The sequence below is a fragment of the Piliocolobus tephrosceles genome, chromosome 6, assembly GCF_002776525.5.
Source record: "Piliocolobus tephrosceles isolate RC106 chromosome 6, ASM277652v3, whole genome shotgun sequence".
NCBI lineage: Eukaryota > Metazoa > Chordata > Mammalia > Primates > Cercopithecidae > Piliocolobus > Piliocolobus tephrosceles.
Genome location: NC_045439.1, coordinates 159537804 through 159560128, shown reverse-complemented (window position 1 = coordinate 159560128; position 22325 = coordinate 159537804). Strand labels below are relative to the sequence as shown.

The 22325-nt window shown below is 41.1% G+C and overlaps 1 protein-coding gene across 3 annotated transcripts in view; it reads right to left on the bottom strand.

Moving 5' to 3' along the window:
• Positions 1 to 22325, bottom strand: part of SNRPN (small nuclear ribonucleoprotein polypeptide N) — a 154690-nt gene that overhangs the window by 105883 nt on the left and 26482 nt on the right. Inside the window, exon 1 of one of the 3 annotated variants that reach the window (XM_026447187.1) lies at positions 17526 to 17732. The exons of the other annotated variants lie outside the window; for them this stretch is intronic. The gene's annotated coding sequence lies outside the window, so the exon portion shown is untranslated. Of the gene's footprint in view, positions 1 to 17525; positions 17733 to 22325 lie in introns of those variants that run through there. 3 annotated transcript variants of the gene reach the window in all.

The window sequence follows — 22325 nt, the reverse complement described above, 5'->3', positions numbered from 1 at the left end:
TTTTTTTTTTTTTTTTTTTTTTTTTTGAGACGGAGTTTCACTCTTTTTTTATAATTTTATTTTTATTTATTTTTTATTTTTGTATTTAAGACTGAGTCTCATCTCTACTAAACCCCATCTCTACTAAACCCCATGTCTAATAAAAATACAAAACATTAGTCGGGCATGATGCTGGGTGCCTGTAGTCCCAGCTACTCGGGAGGCTGAGGCAGGAGAATGGTGTGAACCCATGAGGTGGAGGTTGCAGTGAGCCGAGATCGTGCCACTGCACTCCAGCCTGGGCGACAGAGCGAGACTCCGTCTCAAAAAAAAAAAAGACAAAATATTTGCTAGTCATATAGGTAATGAGGGTCTACTGTTCAGAATATATAAAAGATTGTCACATCTCAAAAAGTAAAAGACAAATATCCCAACTAAAAATGGGTAAACTGTATAAATAGACATTTCTTTAGAGAATATGTATGTACCCCCAAAGGACACATAAAAGGATGATCAACATCATTAGTCCTTCGGCAATGCAAATCTAAATCACCGTAAGATATACTTCATAAAATTAAAGGCACATTTTTAAGCTAACTAAGCCAGTTTGAAAAGACTACTAACTGTGCAGTTCCATTTATATGACACCCTGGGAACGGTAAAACAATAGGGATAGTAAACAGATTCATGTTAACTAGGGACTCTCCAAGGAGGACAGTGAAATAGGTGAAGTAGATGGAATTTCTTTAGGGTAATAAAACCTTCCTGCATGGTGGCTACATCATATTGTTTTTGAAACCCTGCATAACTTTATAATACAAACAGTGAACCTAAATGTATGGAAATTAAAAATATTATTTGTAAGCCAGGCATGGTGGCTCATGCCTGTAATCCTAGCACTTGGGAGACCGAGGTGGGTGGATTACCTGAGGTCAGGAGTTTGAGACCAGCTTGGCCAACATAGTACAACCCCGTCTCTGCTAAAAATACTAAAAAATTACCTGGGTATGGTGGTGTGTGCCTATAATCTCAACTACCTGGGAAGCTGAGGCAAGAGAATTGCTGGAACCTGGGAGTCAGAGGCTGCAGTGAGCCATGATCACACCACTGCACTACAGGCTGGGCGACAGAGTGAGATTCCATCTCAGAAAACAAACAAACAAAAATCAAAATATAAAAATTATTTGTAGGTGGGGGGATACCATAGAGGAATACAGAGAAAATAAGAAAAATGAATAAGAAATGTATGATATGACCCTACTAAAGGAAGCTGGGAGGTGGGGGAAAGAACTGACCTAAGTAACTTGGATACAAAGTGAAGATTCTGCATCTAAAGGTCAAAGGAGTTGTCTGTGAGCACCTTACTTTAGTTGGTAATGTTGTTCTTCATGAGTGTGGATTAACAATTCTGAAGTCACTGTGCATGTAGCCTAAAACTTGGTGATTAAGCTAACAAGGCCAACTTACTCACTGTTAGAGTGGGGGTTACAACCAAGTAGTGGGAATGGGGAGATTGATTCAGTATATTATATTATATTATACTGAATATATTATAATATATTCAGTATATTATATTAATGTAGTGCTGGAGACATTAGTAGGAATTTATGTTTAATCAAGTTATATATGAACACATGAGGAAATATTTACACATATGTGTATATGTGTGGGTTAGTATACACAGGTATGTTTCATTGTTTTGTCAGCTGACTACTCCTCAAATCAACAGATGACCCAGTATCAGTGAATATACCTGGGTCTGTATCTTTGTTTTCAAAGGCATTTTCCAATAAAAGAAACTAGGACCCATTGAAGAAATGATGGGTACTAGGCTTGGGCACGAAATAAACACAATTGGCCTGGAGGACCATGTAGTGCCTGAAAGTAAGAAAATACGAAACGTCTTTATAATTGAACCACCAAACAAGCAAAATCTAACCAAAATAATGTGGTTATTTCAAAATGATACAGAAGCCAACTGAGAGACCTTCCAGTGGCCAAAAATGGAACAATCTGAGCAATGAAATGAATAAAGGACTACAAGAGAGGTGTAAACTGAATATACACAATTTCATATAATATTCAATATGGTATAAATAAATGATATGAAATAATGGTGGAGAACAGGCCAACTGTATACGGGAGAGAGTTCTCAACTCTTGTTTTAGGTACTCAGTTCATAAGGAGGTAGAGCATGAATTTCTTGTTCTTAAGTATGTGCTATGTATGCTGACTTATTTTCAAAAAGTAAAACAGGGAGAGTGGAGAAAGAAATAATTTTACAGTAAAGAAATCTGACAAAAGCTACCTTGTCCAGGTAGTCAAATTACTGTTAACAAGTGTGAATCGAGTTGATAGTAGACACCCGTGATATGATGTGATTACAATGACATTTTCTCTCGGTGATCTTCCTTCCCCAAACCCAATTCCAGTATAATCATGAGAAAAATGTCAGAGAAATCCCAAATTGGGGATGTTAATGTCATGAATAACAAGGAAAGTCTGAGAAATTGTCACAGGCAGAAGGAACCTAATGAGATGGGATTTCTAAACATGATGTGGTCTCCTGAAGGGGATCCTGAAACACAAAGTGTTCATGAGGTAGAAGAAAAATTCTAAATAAAATGTGAATTGTAGAGAAGATAATGTGTACTACTGAATTATAAATTGTGACAAATATCACCCACTAATGTAAGGGATTAACAATAAAGGAAGCTATATGCCAGGCATAAGGAAATGATCTGTATTATCTTGGCAATTGCTGTGTAAATCTAAACTATTCTAAAATTTAACAACTTTCTTTTTATTTTATAAATTCCCTTCCCAGTATAACAAGCCAAACCTTGTCAATATTGTTGAATGCCCCTTAGTGCATATCTCCTTTTTTTTTGAGACAGGGTATCACTCTGTAGCTCAGGCTGGAGCACAGTCATGTGATCATGGCTCACTTTAGCCTCGATCTCCCAGGTTCAAGACATCCTGCTGCCTCAGCCCCCCTAGTAGCTGGGACCACAGGTGTGCACCACCATGCCTGGCCAATTTTTAATTTTTGTTGTTGTTGTTGTTGTTGTTGTTGTTAGAGATAGGGTCTGGCTATGTTGCCTAGGCTAGTCTGGAACTCCTGGCCTCAAGTGATCCTCCCACCTCGTCCTCCCAAAGTGCTGGGAAGACGAGTGTGAACTATTGCACCTGGCCTCTCCTTTTGTATTTCTAAGTAATATATTGTTCAGTTTTTCTTAACACTCAGATACATGTGTCTAAATTAATGCTTATCTCTATTGTAATAATGAGACCCATGAGACTAATCCGTTTTGTGAGACATTCCATAAAATACCTGACTGGTACTTTTCAAAAGAGTTCAGGTTATACAAAATAATTGAACACTCAGAAACTGCTGTAGGTTGAAGATCTGACAGAGCAGGCAGACCCTAGATTGGCACCCAGTGATTCTTACCTACTGGTAAGCACAACCTTGCATTCTAATCCTCTCCCTGTAAGCATGGGCAGGAACCTTAACTTATTTTGAAACAAGAGAATAGAGCACAGCTGAAGGTATATCACATGGGTAATTATGCTATGTAAAATCGTTATTCCGTCTTGCTAGCAAACTCTCCCTTTGTACCTTTGATGGAGCATTCTGCCATGTGGAAGAAGCCAACATGGGAAGGAGCTGAATGCAGCCTCTGGACAACAGCCAGCCAAGGAATGGAGGACCTTAATCCAATAACCATTGTAACTGGTTATTTACAATTAATAATTGTAATTGTAACCACTAAATTTACAATTAATTCAAACTCCCTTTCAAATTACACTCCATCAGTTCACAAGTAGTGTGAGTTGCCTATAAGAAGGAAACAATCCTAATTTGTACCTTTGGTAATTTGTACTATTGCTATCATTCATTGCATTTATATATGAGCATTCATGCATATGTATACGTGTGTGTATGTGTGTATATATATATGCATGCACACACACTCAAACTATAAACATAAGAATACCTCGTCAAATACATTGTTTTTAACAAACTGTTGGCCGGGCACAGTGGCTCAAGCCTGTAATCCCAGCACTTTGGGAGGCCGAGACGGGCGGATCACGAGGTCAAGAGATCGAGACCATCCTGGCTAACACGGTGAAACTCCGTCTCTACTAAAAAAATACCAAAAACTAGCCGGGCGAAGTGGCGGGCGCCTGTAGTCCCAGCTACTCGGGAGGCTGAGGCAGGAGAATGGTGTAAACCTGGGAGGCGGAGCTTGCAGTGAGCTGAGATCCAGCCACTGCACTCTAGCCTGGGCGACAGAGCAAGACTCTGTCTCAAAAAAAAAAAAAAAAAAAAAACTGTTATCTGTTATATCAACTAAAATATTAAAAAGTTTTTATTTCATATGGCAACTACTAAAATATTTAAAAATAAAAAGAAAATAAATGATATGCTAAGAAGAGAAAATTGGATCATGTAAAATTCTCAATTAAAACCATAAAGGGAAGCAAACAAATGGAAGACAGGAGGACGAACAAAGAACAAGGGCAGCCAATGAAAAGCAGAAATAAATATGGTAGATATCAATCTGCTATGTCAATCATCACGTTGACGGTCAATGGTCCAAAACCACCAATGAAAAGACACAGATTGAGTGGATCAAAAAACAAGACCTAACTGTATGTTCTCTAAAGAAAACTTATTTCAATATAAAGACAGGTATAGGGAATTGTAAATTTTGTTTGTTTGTTTGTTTGTTTGTTTTGAGACAGAGTCTCGCTCTGTGGCCCGGGCTGGAGTGCAGTGGCCGGATCTCAGCTCACTGTAAGCTCCGCCTCCCGGGTTCACGCCATTCTCCTGCCTCAGCCTCCCGAGTAGCTGGGACTACAGGTGCCCGCTACCTCGCCTGGCTAATTTTTTGTATTTTTAGTAGAGAAAGGGTTTCACCGTGTTAGCCAGGATGGTCTCGATCTCCTCACCTCGTGATCCGCCCGTCTCAGCCTCCCAAAGTGCTGGGATTACAGGCTTGAGCCACCGCGCCCGGCCGGGAATTGTAAATTAAAATCAAAATGAGATATCACATTATACCTATTACAAAGCCATTATCAAAAAGAGTAAAGATGTTGGTGAGAATGTAAAGGTTGTAAATGTTGGTGTTGGTGAGAATGTAAAGGAAACCCCTGCACACTGTTGATGAGAATGTTCATCGGTACAGCCATTATGGAAAAAAGTATAGAGGCCCCTCAAAAAATTAAAAATAGAACTACCATAAGATCTAGCAATCCCAACGCTTGTTACATATTCGAAGAAAATGAAATCGGTATGTTGAAGAGATATCCACACTTTCATGTATATTTTAGCATCGTTCAAACCACTATGAGGCAGAAACTGCTAAAACAGGAAAAATAGATGAATCCACTATTATAGTTGGTGACTTCAACACTCCTCAGTGAGAAGTGTTTAGCACTGTTCACAATAGCTAAGATATGGAATCAACCTATGTGTCCACTGACAGATAAAGAAAATTATGTATCTATCCCCAATGGAGAATTACTGAGGCATATAAAAAGGAAATCCTGTCATTTGCAACAACATGTTGAACCTGGAGTATATTATGTTAACTGAAATGTTAAGCATGCAAAGATAAATACCTCAAGATCTCACTCATGTGAAATCTAAAAAATGTGATTTCGTACAAGTGGGGGTATAGAACGGTAGTTACCAGAGCCTGGGGTTGAGGGTGGGGTTGGGCAGATGTTTGTGGATGGATAGAAAATTTCAGTCAGAAAGGAGGAACAATTTCAAGAGATCTATTGTACAACATGGTCTCTATAGTTAAAAAACATACAGTCTTATTTTTAAAATGATAAAAATTAGCTGGGCACGGTGGTGTACGCTGGTAGTCCCAGCCACACGGGAAGCTGAGGCAGGAGGATTGCTTGAGCTCAGGAGGTCTACCCTGCAGTGAGCTGTGGTCAAACCACTGCACTCCAGCCTAGGTGCAGAGGGAGAGCCTGTGTCTATTTTTTAAAATGCTAAAAAAGTGGATAGAACGGTCAGGCGTGATGGCTCACGCCTGTAATTCCAGCACTTTGGGAGGCCGAGGCGCGTGGATCACAAGGTCAGGAGATCGAGACCATCCTGGCTAACATGGTGAAACCCCGTCTCTACTAAAAATACAAAACATTAGCCGGGCATAGTGGCGGGCACCTGTAGTCCCAGCTACATGGGAGGCTGAGGCAGGAGAATGGCGTGAACCCGGCAGGCGGAGCTTGCAGTGAGCCGAGATCGCGACACTGCACTCCAGCCTGGGCGACAGAGCAAGACTCTGTCTCAAAAAAAAAAAAAAAAAAAAAAGTGGATAGAAAGTGTTCTCTCCACAAAAATGATAACTATGTGAGGTAGTACACATGTTAATTAGCTGGATTTAGCTATTCCACAACGCACATTATTATTCACCTCATGTTATACATAGTACATACATCTCGTTTTATCTGTTATTTAATAAAAATGGAGACACATATTAACTGAAAGTAAAAGATGGAACAAAATATAGCAAGCAAATAGAAAAAGCAGGAGTAGTTATATTAATTTCAGAAAAAGCTGACTATACAGTTAGAAAAATTATCAGGGAAATAGAAAGGCATTACATAATAATAGTGGGGTCAATTTTCCAAGAATGTGTAATAATTCTAACATGTAGCAACAGTACATAAAACTATGAGGCAGAAACTGTTAAAACAGGAAAAATAGATGAATCCACTATTATAGTGAGTGACTTCAACACTCTATGAGAATTAAAAATAAAACCCTAAGCCCCCCAACTGACTGAACAGACAGGACCCCAGGAAAACTGTAAAGGCTGAGTTTCCAGCCACGACGGGACAGGAAGTGGACGACGGGACAGGAAGTGGGACGTGCCTCCTTCTCATCTGTCTCTTTTGCAGTTTAGACACAACAACTGACCAGCATTCATGTCAAAATAGAGATCATAAGAATGAAGGAATGAACTCTTCTTGGTGGCAATAAGATATCAAATTATAAACAAGACCTAAGGCCATGCCAGGCAAGGGTTAAGTCACTCACCCCTATACTTGAAGAATAAACTATGTTCTAACTCACAGGAGGTTTATCTTTTTCTCTAGCCCATAAGCAAGTACTGACTTCCACACAAACAATCTTAAAACGATTTGCAGCTCATCCACCGCCAGACGCTGACTCCACCCTCTGTTCCTCCAGCCATAGCTACGGCTTGGATTGCACAAGAGACTGATTTCAGTGACTTTCTTCTGATAAGAGCCCACCAAACATGTACTGGGTCTGACTGGTTTCTAGAGACTGTGTACTTGTCTACCTTTGTGTCCTGAAGGGGGCTTCTGTGCGTAGGGCCTAACTGTAATACATTTTAACGTTAAGTCTCGGCCGGGCGCGGTGGCTCATGCCTGTAATCATACCACTTTGGGAGGCCAAGGCGGGTGGATTACCTGAGGTCAGGAGTTCAAGACCAGCCTGGCCAACATGGTGAAATCCTGTCTCAACTAAAAATACAAAAATTAGCTGGACATGGTGGCAAGTGCCTGTAACCCCAGTTATTTGGGAGGCTGAGGCAGGTGAATCACCTGAACCCGGGAGGCAGAGGTTGCAGTAAGCCATGATGGTGCCACGGCACTCCAGCCTGGGAGACAGAGTAAGACTCTGTCTCAAAAAAAAAAAAAAAAAAAAAAAACAAAAAAAACACAAAACTCAGTCTCCACACCAAGGTGAACACGGGTCATAGGTTACAATAGGATACATGCATGTTTGTTCAGTACACATGCCATAGGGCTACCTTCAAGAATATTTATAGCTTTTTTTCTTTCCAAATTTATAGATCTTATGAATTTATGTTAACAAATATATACCCTAAAACCCCAATAAAATTAAGATCAAAATCAATAACTGGCACATAACTGGTAAACTTCAAAATACACGGAGATTAACCAACATACTTTTAAATAACACATGATGCAAGAAATCTCAAGAGAAAATTAAATGACATTTTGAACTAAGTTTAAATTAAAATGCATCTTATCAAAATTTGTAGAATGCAGTGAGGGAGCATGGGGGGAAATGTATCTATTGAAAACAAAGCAAGCAAACAAACAAAAAACATTGGCCGGGCACAATGGCTCACACCTGTAATCCCAGAACTTTGGGAGGCTGAGGTGGGCAGATCACCTGAGGTCAGGAGTTGGAGACCAGCCTGGCCAACATGGCGAAACCCTGTTTCTACTAAAAATACAAAAATGAGCTGGGCGTGGTGGCAGGCGCCTGCTCTCTTTTTCTTTTCTTTTTAAAAATTTTTATTTATTTATTTATTTGTTTATTTATTTGTTTGTTTGTTTTTGGAAACGGAAACTTCCCATCAAACAAGGACTCATCCCAGCTACTAGGGAGGCTGAGGCAAGAGAATCGCTTGAATCCAGGAGGGAGAGGTTGCAGTGAGCCGAGATTGAGCCATTGTACTCTAGCCTGCGTGACAAAAGCAAAATTCCACTTCAAAAAAAAAAAAAGGGCCAGGCATGGTGGCTCACCTCCCAGCACTTTGGGAGGCTGAGGCGGGCGGATCATGAGGTCAGGAGATTGAGACCATCCTGGCTAACATGGTGAAACCCCGTCTCTACTAAAAATACAAAAAAAATTATCCAGGCATGGTGGCGGGTGCCTGTGGTCCCAGCTACTCGGGAGGCTGAGGCAGGAGAATGGCGTGAACCTGGGAGACGGAGCTTGCAGTGAGCAGAGCTCACGCCACTGCACTCCAGCCTGGGCGACAGAGCAAGACTCCGTCTCCAAAAATAAATAAATAAAAGAAAAGAAAAAGAGAACATCTAAAAATCAATAATCTAAATTTCCTCCATAGGAGGCTTAAAAGTAGAGCAAACTAAATCCAAAGAAAGCAGAAGGAAATGGAGAGTACTGTAAATAAGGTGAAAGCTAAGTAAAAGATAAAGCAATTGGAATTTTCAAATGAGTATTGAGAGTTTGATCGTTTCCAGAGGATAGATGTGTCCGCAGTTAACTAGGAAAACAGAACACCCTAAACTGAACTCCTGCTTATCAACATGCAGGGGTGGCTCCCGTGAAGTGAGGAGACATGAATCTTCAGGAATGATTAAGCAAAAGCACACAAAGCAGGGCAATTCATTTAGTTATTAAGTTGGAAAATACTTAATAACTATGTTATTAGCTATGAATAAAATAGCTATGAATAATCCAGCAACAAGGAATTTAGGTCAATTTTGCTAGGCACACAAGAAAAGGTACATACGATAGAAAAAAGTCAAAATACATGTTATGGTCTCAGAACAATGAGAAACTCATGAGGATTTTATAAGAATGTTGGAACACTGAAGAGGACATGCAGACACAGATGGGTGCACATCTGCATGTCCGTGAAGACAGTGCCCCAAAAGGCTGCACACTGCCCACCACCATCATAGCTGTCACCTCTGCAGCCCCCTGCCAACCTTGACTGAATGTTACCTGGGGTCCTTCTTCTGTGCAGCTGTGAACCTCCCTCATCTGCAGTTTCCTGTGAGGCCGCTCTCACCCTGGGATGCAAGGTGGCCGTGAGCCAGCCACTGTGAATTTGTGATCCAGTGATCCAACCTACATCTGCAAAATGACTGAGGGGTCAGAAACTTCTCTGCCCTTCCCCAACCCTGCCCCTGCCCATCACCAACCCCTCCTGGTAATGCTGCTGCTCTTTGCCATCAAACAAGGACTATCCTTACTTGTTCCAACTGTCTTCCTTGTCAGTAGATCTCATGGACTGTGGGTAACACTTAAAAGAAGAAAAGGCATTCGAACTTCTCCCCACAGAATGCAGTCCTTAGGGAGCAGCCTCTGCATCACTTCCAGAGCTGCCCTCCCTCCCCCGCCTAGTCCCTTCATGGTCTGTCCTTCCTGCTTCTGCCTCCTCACATATTACTCATTCCAGCGATCCTTCCAACATGCTGTCCTTATCTCACGCCCTGACCTGTGCCAGACACGCTGTTTCCTCTTCCCTTTCCCTCCCCTGTCTGGTGGACCCCGGCCCCTCACTCTCCAGCATCTCCTCCAACGCTCCTCCTCCTGGAAGCCCCCTTGTCCATCGCATCCCAGGCCTGATGCCTGTCCCCTGAGTGCCCAAGGGCAGGTCTTGCACTTGTAGTTCAGTTTCTGTTGAGTTTTCTGAATCCCCACTGGTCTGAAACACCTGAGAATTTGGCAACTTTGTCTATGTTGCTCCCCTGTGAGCCCCACACCTGCAGTGGACAAACAGCAACACAGATTTTGCTTTTGTTGTGTTTCACTAATGAATCAGTGACTCTTCTTACCCAAATGCTTGCCTACTTCCCTAGACACACCATCTCTCTTTCAATCTGAAGAGGGTTTGTACCTGAAGATGAACCTGTTTCTTGTGCTCTCTTCTGTTCTCAGGTCAGGATGTGAGCCCTGACTCTGCCCAGCCTTTTCACCAGCCTCTCCATCCTCAATCCACCACAGAGCCCTCTCATGGGCCATGCTGCTTCTACCTCATCTGTCCCTCTTCTGTTCTTTTGGACAGTTTTGTCCTTGCAAACCTAGGAAAAGTATTTTGTTCTCTCAAATTCACCTATATTAATATGGCTCCCTTGATAAATATTTCCAACGTTATTGTCATATTTCATCATTTCCAGTCTTTTTTTTTCCAAATTTTATTACAATAGCTGTTAGCCTAGTGGTAGCCATGACATGCTTTTCATTATTTGCATAAACTTGTGCTGAAACCTGCTGTTATTTCTTGTAGGATGGCCTGCAGCAACACTTACAGAACAGGCGTGAAGAGGAATGGTGCAAATTGCACAGAAAATGCTGCAGTGTCTTTTGTTAAGAAATGTTTTATTGCCGGGTGCGGTGGCTCAAGCCTGTAATCCCAGCACTTTGGGAGGCCGAGACGGGCGGATCACGAGGTCAGGAGATCGAGACCATCCTGGCTAACACAGTGAAACCCCGTCTCTACTAAAAATACAAAAAACTAGCCGGGCGAGGTGGCGGCGCCTGTAGTCCCAGCTACTTGGGAGGCTGAGGCAGGAGAATGGCGTAAACCCGGGAGGCGGAGCTTGCAGTGAGCTGAGATCCGGCCACTGCACTCCAGCCTGGGTGACAGAGCGAGACTCCGTCTCAAAAAAAAAAAAAAAAAAAAGAAATGTTTTATTGCCATCAGTCTTCATGCCAGTGTGATTAAGATATCCAAGATTGTGCATTAAAGTCTGGTTTAGAACTATCATAAGCACAATTTCAAGATATCTATTAATTTACTTATGAATTAATTTCAAGATTGTTTATATTTTTATGTGACTAACACCTATGCTTTTGTAACTACGGAAGGGCTTTTAACACAAATATCAAATAGACTCTTACGTCTTTATTAGTCATGCCCCTCAAAATGACATTTTATTCTGTCAAGGAAAGACCACATACAGGAAAGTACTCTCATAAGATTATAATGGGCCAGGCGCACTGGCTCAAGCCTGTAATCCCAGCACTTTGGGAGGCCGAGACGGGTGGATCACGAGGTCAGGAGATCGAGACCATCCTGGCAAACACAGTGAAACCCCGTCTCTACTAAAAAATACAAAAAAACTAGCTGGGCGAGGTGGCGGGCGCCTGTAGTCCCAGCTACTCGGGAGGCTGAGGCAGGAGAATGGCGGGAACCCGGGAGGCGGAGCTTGCAGTGAGCTGAGATCCGGCCACTGCACTCCAGCCCAGGCGACAGAGCGAGACTCCGTCTCAAAAAAAAAAAAAAAAAAAAAAAATTATAATGTGCCTGAAAACTTCCTATCACCTAGAGATGTCAAAGCTGTCATGTCATAAAACGATTACTTCAGTTTTTAATAAATTAAGTGTAGCCTTAGTTTACAGTGTTTCTAAAGTCTGCAGTGCGTACAGTAATGTCCTAGGTCTTCACAGAACTCAATCACTGACTCACCCAGAAGAACTTCCAGTCCTGCAAGCTCCAGGCATGGCAACCGTCCTGTACAACTGAACGATAATTTTTGTTTTATACCATATTTTTATGTTTTCTGTGTTTAGATAGGTTATATGTTTAAATGCTTATCATTGTGTTACGATTGCCTATAGTATTTAGGATGCTCACATGCTTCTAGGCTTATGGCTTGGGAGCAATAGTAAACACCATACAGCCTGGATGAGTAGTAAGCTATGCCCTCTAGGTTTGTGTAATGCTCTCCATGTTTGCACACTGATAAAATCACCCAACAATGCATTTCTCAGATGGTATTTCCATGATTAAGCAATGCATCACTGCACTTTGACAGAGATATTATCCTTTTATTTATTTATGTTTCTGAGATAGGGTCTCGCTCTGTTGCCCTATCTGCTAGATTTCACCCAGCCCCACTCAAGATGAAGTTGCTCTGGTTCACGTGCCTCTGGCAGATGGACATTTGTTTGCCAAGCAATGCTGCAGTCAGGGGCTCTGGGTTTCAGTCCTCCATACAGAGAATGTCAAGGGCAGACGTTAATAAAAATAAATACATGAATAAATAACAGCATTGATACTTTATGTATATTTTTATTCCAAATTAATAGATATGCTACAGGGAAAGGGTCCTGATCCAGACCCCAAGAGAGGGGCCTTGATATTCAGGGCCGGTCTGCAGAGTAAAGTGAAAGCAAGTTTATTAAGAAAGTAAAGGAAGAAAAGAATGGTTACGCCATCGACAGCAGGCCTGTGGGCTGCTGAACTCCCATTTTTATTGTTATTTATTGATGATATGCTAAACAAAGGGTGGATTATGCTAAAATGCAGTGGCCAGAGTGCAGTGGCACAATTTCAGCTCAGTGCAACCTCCACCTTCCAGATTCAAGTGATTCTCAGGTCTTTGTACTGCACAGCCACCCTGCAACAACCCCAAGGATGAAGGGCAGCCCATTAGAGATGAAGGAAATGGGTGTAATAGGTTGAACCACCTCACCTCAACCAAAGTCCTGCGTTTCCTGTGATTGGTTGTTATTTATGGCTGGTAAACTTATTACATTCTATAATATATGGGCTTCCTGACTTGCTATGATTCAAATTAAAATTTTTAAATTAAACAAAAGCAATACACATTAATGGAAACTACACTTTGAGTGTCCAGTCTTTCTGTTTTTCTGTTTCGGTACAGTATTCAATAAATTACATGAGATATTCAACACTTTATGATAAAATAGGCTTTGTGTGGACGATTTTCCCAAACATTAGGTTAATGTAACTGTTTTGAGCACACTTAAGGAGGATAGGCTACACTATGATTTTAAGTAAGTTAGGTGTCTTCAATGCATTTTTGACTGATGACATTTTTAACTTGTGATGGGTTTATCTGGAAGTAACCTCATCATAAATCAAAAAGCATCTGTAATTTAAATGGAGCTTTCTATTTATAAATGAGCAACACAATTCTCATTAAAATAAATAGAAACTGGTAATTTTATTTATTTATTTATTTTTTGAGACGGAGTCTCGCTCTGTCGCCCAGGCTGGAGTGCAGTGGTGCAATCTCAGCTCACTGCAAGCTCTGCCTCCCGGGTTCAAGCAATTCTCCTGCCTCAGCCTCCCAAGTAGTGGGGACTACAGGCGCCTGCCACCACGCCCGGCTAATTTTTTGTATTTTTAGTGGAGACGGGGTTTCACTGTGTTAGCCAGGATGGTCTCGATCTCCTGACCTCATGATCTGCCTGCCTTGGCCTCCCAAAGTGCTGGGATTACAGGCGTGAGCCACCGCGCCCAGCAGAAACTGGTAAGTCTTATCTCCTCTATTGTTTCCCACAAAACTTCCAGTTTTCTTTACATTTGGGAATCATCTTGTCTCTTTTCTTCACTAAATAAATACCACAGTTTGTATCAAGTTGCTCTCCATATGCAAGGAAATTAAAGTTAATGGTGTCAGCTTATAACACAATAAAAGAATGGAAATGAGAAGTAATTTTTAAAATTTGGTTATTCATTTATTTATTTTTATTAAGGTCTGCCCTTGATATTCTCTGTATGGAGGACTGAAATCCAGAGCCCCTGACTGCAGCATTGCTTGGCAAACCAATGTCCACCTGCCAGAGGCACGTGAACCAGAGCAACTCCATCTTGAATGGGGCTGGGTAAAATGAGGATGACACCTACTGGGCTGCATTTCCAGATGGTTAAGTCATTTTAAGTCACATCAGGAGATTGGCACAAGATGCAGGTCATAAAGACCTTGCCGATAAAACAGCATGCAGTAAAGAGGCCGGCTAAAACCCATGAAAACCATGATGATGACGAGAGTGACCTCTGGTTGTCCTCAGTGCTACATCCCACCAGCACCACGACAGTTTACAAATGCCATGGCAACGTCAGAAAGTTACCTTATGTGGTCTAAAAAGGGGAGGCAGAAAAAGGGGAGGCAGGGATAATCCACCCTTTGTTTAGCATATAATCAATAAATAACGATAAAAATGGGAATCCAGCAGTGCACAGGCCTGCTGTCGATGGCGTAACCATTCTTTTCTTCCTTTACTTTCTTAATAAACTTGCTTTCACTTTACTCTGCAGACCGGCCCTGAATATCAAGGCCCCTCTCTTGGGGTCTGGATCAGGACCCTTTCCCTGTAGCACGTCTATTAATTTGGAATAAAAATATACACAAAATATCAATGCTGTTAATCTGTTGGTTTCTCACATCTTAAACATCTTTAACAAATGCCCCGGAATTGTTTTAGTCCATTAGACTGAGGATTTCATCACTTGTATGAAATTTGCTAGTGAGTCTCAGGGACTCATCCTGCAGGAATGCTTCCTTCACTGGAGAATGTGTTCCTCTCAATACAGTCCTGTTGGCATTTGTACAATTTACAATACAGGCCCTAAATCAATCCTGGTCTTTTTTTTTTTCTTTCTTTTTTTGAGATTGAATTGTTGGGAATAATGCTCAAAATCCTAAGGAGACTGAACACTCAAATGAAGGATTCTTAGCAAAGCAATTTTACTTCTGCGCAGAGGGGTGCTTCTCCTTGGCCAGCCGCCATGAAAGCACACCTGAACAAAGGGGCACAAGAGCCTTTATTCCTGACGCAAGTCCTGCCCCTCTACCCTTTTCCCATTGGCCTGAGTCCGGTCGCACAATGTGAACTAATCCCGGTTGACTAGATATTTGAACTTTCTTTAGATGAGGTGGGCATGTAAGGGAGAGACAGGAGAGGGGAAGGGGTGTCTGTAATGAGCTAGAGAGCTAGTCTCCTTTCCAAATAAGGAAAGGAATGTGAGCTGGTACTGATAAGCCTGGTACTGTGGCAGGTCCGGGCACGTAACAAAGGCAGAAAGGAAAAAAGGGAAAAAAGGAAAAGGGGCTGGGGGGGGGGGGGGTTTTACTATGAATTAAATAATAAAGAATTGATCAGGCTATTTGAAGAGAAACCTCATCATATCCCACAGAGTTTTTCTCTGTTACCCAGGCTGGAGTGCAGTGGCTTGATCTTGGCTTACTGCAACCTCAGCCTCCTGAGTTCAAGCAATTCTCCTGCCTCAGCCTCCCCAGTAGCTGGGATTACAGGTGCATGCCACCATGCCCGGCTAATTTTTTTTTTTTTTTGGTAGACAGGGTTTCACCATGTTGGCCAGGTTAGTCTTGAACTCCTGGCCTTGTGATCCACCCACCTTAGCCTACCAAAGTGCTGAGGTTACAGGTGTGAGCAACTGCGCCCGGCCCCTAGTCTCCTATTTGGAGCCCTAAATTGTTTCTTCAGGAGGAAATCCATGTTCAACTCAGGTTGAGGAATCCCATTTTCACTACCCAGGACACTAAACCATCGATTTGAAACCACCTTTGCAAAAAATCATAACCGAGAAAATTATTACAATGAAAGATATCCGACCTAAACGACTCCACCTGGCTTCTGACCTCCAAGCCGCCCTTGTTCATTCCCCCACTAACTTCAGGAGGAATTTAGTGTATAGCTTAGCTTTTAAACGAAGACGTAACAGACCTTTCCCAAAACAACACCCCTCCATCATGCCTTTGCAGGAATAACGAATCGGCTACAAGATTAGAAATTAGGGTTTAGGATTCATTCAGCTGGAGACTGCAGGACTCGAAACGGCCTCAGACTGCTCCTGGGGATAACATCACTATTGAGAAACCTAAGCTCAGTCAGTACTTGATATATATTCCAGGCCCTGCACTCGATGGATCAGCGGATACCACCCAGATCAATAAGCTGACTCATCTGATCTTATGGCCCCAACCGGGGAACTGACTCAGCGCAAGAGGACAGCTTCCACTCCCTATGGTTTCATCTCCAACCTGACCAATCAGCACTCCCCTCTTTCCGACCCCCTACCCGCCAAATCATTTTTAGAAACCCCTGATCCCCCTACGGGGAGGGAGACTGATTTGAGTAATAATAAAACTATGGTCTCCCGCACAGCCGGCTCTGGGTGAATCGTTGTTTCTCTATTACAGTTCCCCTGTTTTGAGAAATCGGCTCTGTCTAGACAGCTGGCAAGGTGAAGCCCTTGGGTGGTTCCAAATTCACATAAAAACTACCTCAGAGAAGTGTCGAAGGTTCAGCCTAAACAATGGACATCAACCCAGAAGATAACCAATACAAAGGTGTTAAATTATTGACAGAGTCAAAAAAAGGAAAAAAAGAAAAGAAAATCCCCGAACACTCACAAGCGTCAAAACTTAAAAAATGCTAATAATAGAAAATCATTAAGGACTGTAATTTCCTTATTACAAGATCAGATTATAAAACTATATGCTACCTGGATATGGATGACAACGTTTTCTGAATGATATTTTTGGTTCACTGAAAACTAAAAAAAAAAAAAAAAAATGTAGTAATCATTCATCAAATAGTAAGAAAAAATATATATCTATATTATTGGTTATCTGTGCAAACATCATGCAGACAATTACAAAAGCAAGTTGGGAAAAAAATCAAAGACTCTAGGCAATGTCTACAGTTTTTGGGTAAGGAGAAAAGCAAACAACATGACGACATTCCTATTTGCACAGTGCGGAGTGACTGTCTCTACATTTAGAATGGGAGTCATAATGTTCTGTCTACACAAATTAATCCTTTGTCCACCTTTTACAATTAGAACAAGCTAAACAATATAATTAAAATAATCATAGCCTTTATTAAAGCATGAAATTCTGAGCATATTTGATCTTGTGCCTCAGAGAAAATCTTGTTCCTCTCCTTTTCAACCAGAGATATTTCATAGGAAATTTCTCGACAACACTAAAAAGCGTGTAACATCTGCTTTTCCTAATAAAAGTAATATTTCCATTGCACAGGTAAAGAATGATAATGGAGAAGATGAAAATAACTGACAAGATACTTTGAAAAAATTATTATGAATGCATTTTTAAATACAAAAATGAAAGTTGTTAATACAGAATACGAACATGCGAAGTTGGTTTTAGATGATGTTTATGTGAAATTATAAAAAAGAAAACTGCATACAAATATTAAAGATATTTGGACCTTAAAACAAAAACACAAAAGCAAGAATGATTACCAGGAAAGCCTGAAGCTGTTAAGTATTCTTGATCAGCAAGCAGAATGACTGGAGAGAAAAGCCTTTCTTATGCAAAAGAACCGCATTCCTCAAACAGCTCCAGAAGAAAGCCAGGGGGCAGCTGGCCTTGCCACACTGCAGACCCCACAGAAGGCTCTGAGCTCAGCTGCAGTGGCTGTGGCCCCGCCCTTGGTGGGCGTGGTCTGCAGCAGGAGGACCGCATTCATGGGGCAACTGCGCTTGCGCAAGAGGGATGTCTGTAGGGGTTTCTGCCACCTCTGGTGGTTGCTGGATGGGTACAAAATCCCAAAGGCTTCAGAAGGAGGGAATCCTAATGAGGAGTATTGACATCTCATAAAATCTACCAAGAATGGACTAAGCAAACAAAGCAGGGAACGATGTTGGGGAGGTTGCCTAAGATTCACAAGGACATTAAAGACCTAAGTGTCAACAGTAATGATGAGTTCTAAATTATCCTCTTTTTTCAAGGGGCAACTGAGCATATTGGTGTAGGTGCAAGGCCTACAGGTTTTCGTTCTTTCTTTTTTGCATAATAGCACACTGGGTTAAGGGAAGGCCCTAGAGAGAGAATTCTTGTGTTAAATGAAGTTTCTTACTAAAATAGTGTGATAGTTTCACAAAGAGAAATAAACCAATGGAAAAAAAGGGAGTCAGCAAATCAGACACATGTGTATATACACAAATAATTTATGAGATTAATTGGGGAAATGTGGATTTTTCAATAAATATTCCAAGAAATACACCCACAGGAAAAAATAAAATCTGATCTATAACCTCACATTACACATAAAATCATTCCTAGGTGGATCTTAGACCTATTTATTAAATCAATTTCACACAGGATTTACATCTAGTTTGGGAACATGACTTCACGGAGTAGAATAACATTTCTTTCTTTTTTTTTTTTTTTTTTTTGAGACAGAGTCTCACTCAGTTGCCCAGGCTGGAGTGCAGTGGTGCGATCTTGGCTCACTGCAACCTCTGTCCTCTGGGTTCAAGCAATTCTCCTGCCTCAGCCTCCTGAGTAGCTGAGATTACAGGTGTCTGCCAGCATGCCTGGATAATTTTTTTGTATTTTTAGTAGAGATGGGATTTTGCCACATTGGCCAGGCTGGTCTCAAACTCCTGACCTCAGGTGATCTGCCTGCCTCGGCCTCCCAAATTGCTGGGATTACAGGCATAAGCTACCACGCCTGGCCCTAGAGTAACATTTCTTAATCTGGTCCTAGAATGTATTTTCCATACAAAAATGATATTCTAAAACACTTGATGTAAGTAAAGACTTCAAAGATAGACTCAGTCAAACTCAAGTTTCATCCATTCCTTTCCTGTAGGGCTTTAGATCAAATTCACTAGAGCAACATGGGAGTAAAACTAGTGCCGACCTCTTGAGATGCTGTGAGGATTAAATTAACTAATAATCCATAAAACCTGTAGATTAATATCAAGTCTATACAAATGAATGTAGTATTTGCCGATACTGACATAAACAGTATTTGCAAAATAAATTACATACATCAACTATAAGTTGCATCATTACTTTACATTTCACAACGGAGAATAAAACCACTGACAAGTCAGATAATAATGTATTTGGCTGTAAAATAAGATTAAAAAAAGTTTATCCTGAAAGGCACAATGTAAACATCCATGACCAAATCTTCTAGAGGCCTCTGGAGCAGCACTAGAATTTTTTTTTTTCCTTGAGACAGAGTCTCACTGTCACCCGGGCTGGAGTGCAGTGGCACGATCTCGGCTCACTGCAACCTCTGCTTCCCAAGTTCAAGTGATTCTCATGCCTCAGCCTCCCAAGTAGCTGGGACTACAGGTGCCCACCACTATGCCCAGCTAAATAAGTATTTTTAGTAGAGATGGGGGGTTTCACTATGTTGCCCAAAGGTCTTGAACTCCTGAGCTCAAGTGTTCCACCCACTTTAACCTCCCAAAGTGCTGGGATTACAGGTGTGAGCCACTGCTCCCGGCCAAGTAGGCTAGAATTAATAGTCACTGTGTTAAAGAGAAATCTCAAGAATGAACTAGAAATAACAAAAATACAATAAATGTGGAGAGGTGCTATATATGCTATGTTTCAATAAATCTATTGAGAAGGAAGATAGAAATGACAAACAGTCACTTTGCTACTTCTTCATTGGATGGATAGCTTTCTTCAGAGTTAAAGTTGTACATTGAGAATTTCTGTTCTAAGAAATATGAGCAATGAACCCAAAAAGCTGTATTTCAAACCTAATACTTTAATTCACAACAGTTCTCTATCCAATTCAGTCTCCATTTGTCTTCCTTATCATGTAGATGGTGATCTACATGATCACATACAAAGGTGGCCCTTTATGGCCAAGTTTTGCAGAAATGAATGCATTATTGTTTCTAAAAATGGTTTTGCTATGTTCCTGCTATGGTTTGAATTTTTGTCCCCTACAAAACTGATGTGGGAACTAAGTGCCACTGTAGCAGTATTAAGAGGTGAGGCTGTTACCAGGTAATTAGGGCTTGAGTGCTTTAGCCTCATAAACGGATTAATGCCATTATACTAGGAGTACGTATATGGAAATTATATAGGAGCTAATTAAAAGACTTTCCAATGGTCAAGAGTGGAAAACTTTGAACAACAAAATAAACTAGTAAGATTTAAGTGTAAAATAAATATCCATGTTTGCATAGTGATATAAATAAATGAGTGAAAAAATATAAAAAACAAATGGAGGAAAACTGATGCATTTCACATGTTGAAGGATTCCAAATTGTTTTTGTAGATACTCTTCCCATAAGGAGGTGAAAAATGACTTCCCACTTCTTACGTGCTAAGCCTAGTGACTTCTTTTCAAAATTACAACACAGAAAGTGTAACAAATAGCAATTTAACAGTGGAGGAATCTGATAAGAAGTAATTCACACAGGTAATCAAATTAAGGTCAACATGATACAGCATGCTATTAGTATGTAACATTGGTATGATGTGATAAGAATGGCAATTTCCCTGTGCAGTCCTCCTTTTGAAAACCCATAACTCTAGGCTGGGCGTGGTGGCTCATGCCTGTAATCCCAGCACTGTGGGAGGCCAAGGTGGGTGGATCACGAGGTCCAGAGATTGAGACTATCCTGCCCAACATGGTGAAATCCTGTCTCTACTAAAAATACAAAAATTAGCTGGGTGTAGTGGTGCACACATGTAGTCCCAACTACTTGGGAGGCTGAGGCAGAAGAATTGCTTGAATCCGGTAGGCAGAGGTTGCAGTGAGCCGAGGTTGCACCACTGCACTCCAGCCTGCCAATAGAGTGAGACTCCGTCTATAAAACAAAAACACACACACACAAAACCCATAACTCTCATCAGGAGAAAAACATCAGACAACTTCCTAATGAAGTATGTCAATGTCATGAAAGACCAGGAAAGTTAAAGGAAGTGTCAAAAGCTTATGAAGCATAAGGAGAAATGACATCTAAATGTGATGTGTCATTCTGGATGGGATTCCAGAGTCAAAAATGGTCATTAAGTGAAACTAAGGAAATGTGAATAAAGCAAGGATAGTACTGTTTAACACTGGTTCTTAATTGTAACAAGAGCAGCACACTAATGTTAATAATAAAATTCATAAGGAAAACTGTGTGTGTGTGGTATATGTAAACTTTTTATATTACCAATTGTTCTGTGACTCTAACACTATTCTAAACAAAATAAGTTTTCTAAAAGCACTGTCAAGCTTAACAGACCATTAGCGATATTGTTAGCAATATATTTGGAATTCCCTATTTGTCATTACCTAATTTTTAAAAATTAATTTTCTGTTAGTTTTTCTTTTCTCTCTCTTTTGTTGAGATATGGTCTCACTCTGTTGCCCAGGTTGGAGTGCATAGACCCTATGATGGTGCCCAACGATGATCACCTAAGTTTCCATCTTAGGAACATAGAAAAAGAAGAGCAAATTCAATTTAAAGTAAGCAGAAGAAAATATATAATATTGTAAAGACAGGAAACATGAACTAAAACACAGAGCAACTGGATTTTTCAAATGCGTGTTGACAGGTTTATAGTTTGCTGAACACTGGAGTATCCAACATTAACAGGCAAAACACAACACCCCAAGCGTATACCTTACTTAAGAACATGTAGTTGTGATATCCATGAAATGAGGAGACACTAATCTTCACAAATGATCAACGAAGAAACACTAAAGTGTGAAAATTTCATTTGTTTACTAAGCTGACAACATTTTGACTATGAATAATCTACCATTAAGTAATTTATGTAAGTAACTCTTTCTATGGCATAATGTAGAAGTCATATGTGATAGAATAAACTCACAAGACATGTCATCATCTGAGATACACAAAATAACTGAGGGGAAAGGAACTTGCCCTCAGGGTGGGATGGGGTGGGTCTGAGCGATGGAGAAAGGGACATGAACAGGAGCATCCAAGTTCCCTTAGTCGGCCGGTACTGGATCTGGAGGATCTTCTCTGTTTCTTTTCACTTTCCCTTCTTCCTAGAACCAATTTCTCATAATGCACAGGGACCTCCCCAGAGACAGAGGCTATCCTTACTTTTCCTGACCTGGAGGTACTGTTGCAAGGAACAAGACTCAGATATTTGAACTACCAGCACAACCAATGCATTCCTTAGTAGGCTGGCCAGCTCTGTGTCACTTCCTGACCTGCCTACGCTCCACTGCACAGCCTCTCCATGGTCTGCCCTTCCTGCTCCTGCCCTCCTTACATGTTGCTAATCCCAGCAGTCCTTCCAATCCACTGTCCCCTTCTCAT